We start from the raw sequence: 2,849 nt of genomic DNA on the forward strand, positions 1-2,849 counted from the left end.
TCAGTCCTATAAAGATCCGTCCAGAAGAATCTGATCGTTCTTGAATGTCATATCACTATATAGCAGACTTTGGTCACAGCGTTGTCCCATATATGCGACATGTCAGTCAACACCTCCACACAATAATTCAGTGCATGAGTGACAATTTTGTTTCATCGCAGATGCCACATGCGTCCCTGTACAGCTAGCTTTGCTAACATTACGTCCACAGAGCTCTAAGCTTCTTTTCCAAGTGACGCTAAAGGTTGGACGAAGCGCTGCTGATTTTACATGTCGCGAAATCTTATTATTTATATAGCGGTATTCTATTATTGACGATTAGACAGATATCTTCTCCTGCTCGGAGAAAACCACTACGCATGTCTTGGAGCTCCGCGTGCGAGTGAGAGGGGGAGGCGATGAAATATGAGAGGCCCCATAGGCCAAAACCTACAAACTCTCTTACACATACTATCAAACTCTCATACATTTACTATCAAACTCTCTTACACATACTGTCAAACTATCAAACCCTCTCACATTCGCTATCAAACCCTCTCACATTCACAGTCAAACCCTCTCACATTCGCTATCAAACCTTCTCACATTCACCGTCAATTTCTGCGAGAGAGTTTGACGGTGAATGTGAGAGAGTTTGATTGCAACGGAAGTTAACTTAAAATTTCAGTTTTTGATTGAAACGATGTCCATGAAGCAATGCAAGATCGTTTCATGGACAAAATGTGCATGGTTCATAAGCTGGGGTCATTCCCAATGAAAACATGAGGATCCACTGTACAACCATTATTTCATTGTTTGTTTATCCTCAAAACTGACTTCAGTCCCAAAGGGTGAAGAGCTGGTCATCAATGAACAAATGGCCCCATTCCAAGGCAGGCAAAGACTGAAGCAATACCTGCTAAACCCAAATATATGGGTCTGCAGGGTACTTCATATGGCTGGTGCAGATGGTGTTCCTTACAACTTGAAAATCTACACAGGGCGAGCCGTACCACCACCAAATCTACCAGATATGGGAGCTGGTGGAAATGTTGTCCTTTGCTTGGCTCAAATTCTAACAAAAAATCAGAACTACAAACTCTTATAAAAAAGAACCTGCAGCCCTAAGTCCTGTCACTGATGTGAATTTGGTCGCTACAACCCATAGATAATCAGATAAACAGATGGTGATTCCCAGGTACGCCAATAATCAAGTGTCAAAAATGTGATACACACTTTTTTTCACATCAGCAAGCAATTCCTTCCTGATGTTTAACATATAATAGGGAAAAAGACTAATTTCAACATCCTTAGTGATTCTAACTCTGCCAAACATACACATGTACAAACACACAAATGCTCGTTTTAGTAATTTGCGCAAATGTACCATTCATTAATGAAAGTTAGTTGTTTATTTTATATTTGGTGAGTTGGAACCATGTCTGATGGTTTTCTTAAACATGAAGAAAAGTGATGTATAACTTACAAGTAGGAGGCAAGGTGTAGCATCCACCTCCGCTTCATAAAAAGGACTGCTTCTCTTCTAAGTAAAAGGTCACATGAACCTCAATACCTCTTTTATTTGGACAAAAATATATCTGGAGGTATTTTAAATCATTCCCCTCAAAATAAAGTTGCAGAGCAATGTGAGGTACAGAAATGTGGTTTGTTGCCCGAGGGCAACGCCATGCCATAGAGGGTTTTAATTTGCAAAACGACATTATGTATCTGAAAAAAAAATATTGTGTGGGCAAAAAATCCTGTAAAGCACATATGTGCAACTTCAGTTAAAATTGGTCTTACAGGTGTCCCCGTATCATCCTGAAGTCAGAGAAGTGCCTGGTAAGGTATTGTTTATGTAATCTGAAAGAATTTTTGGATGTCAAATGTCGGCAATTTTGATTGAGGTAGCACATATGTGGTTTACAAAATTTTTAGCCAACATTATATGTTTTAATTTATTTCCAGATACATGATTTCCTTTAGTGTTATGTCAACAGATCCAATATCTGTCATTCCCTAGACCGTTCAAAATAAAACTAAATTGCACAATAAAAATGCCTAAACAAATATCAATCGTCCTAACTAAATTTTATAAAATACAAATAAACCATCTTACAAATAACTTAAATATGTCCTATTTATGGCTCTAACATTTAGCAAATCAATTAACACAAAGTTTTATATTTTTAAAGCTGCAGAAGAGAAACATGAATCAAACATAAACCGGAAGTCCGCTTTTATTTTGAAAAGCCTGCCAGGGGTCCAATCAGAAACTGAAATTTTAAGATAACTTCCGTTGCAATCAAACTCTCAGAGAGATTGATAGTACGTGCAAGAGGGTTTGACTGTGAATTTGAGAGGGTTTGATAGCGAATGTGAGAGGGTTAGATAGTACGTGTGAGAGGGTTTGATAGCGAATGTGAGAGGGTTTGACTGTGAATGTGAGAGGGTTTGATAGCGAGTGTGAGAGGGTTTGATAGTACGTGTGAGAGGGTTTGATAGCGAGTGTGAGAGGGTTTGATAGTACGTGTAAGAGAGTTTGTAGGTTTGATAGCGAATGTGAGAGAGTTTGATAGTACGTGTGAGAGAGTTTGTAGGTTTGATAGCGAATGTGAGAGAGTTTGATAGTAAGTGTGCGAGGGTTTGCTAGCGAATGTGAGAGGGTTTGACTGTGAATGTGAGAGGGTTTGATAGCGAATGTGAGAGGGTTTGACTGTGAATGTGAGAGGGTTTGATAGCGAATGTGAGAGGGTTTGATAGTACGTGTAAGAGAGTTTGTAGGTTTGATAGCGAATGTGAGAGAGTTTGTAGGTTTGATAGCGAATGTGAGAGAGTTTGTAGATTTGATAGCGAATGTGAGAGAGTTT

Source organism: Poecilia latipinna, unplaced genomic scaffold (genome assembly GCF_001443285.1).
Source record: "Poecilia latipinna isolate Pla-1442-1.1 unplaced genomic scaffold, P_latipinna-1.0 Scaffold1347, whole genome shotgun sequence".
Lineage (NCBI taxonomy): Eukaryota > Metazoa > Chordata > Actinopteri > Cyprinodontiformes > Poeciliidae > Poecilia > Poecilia latipinna.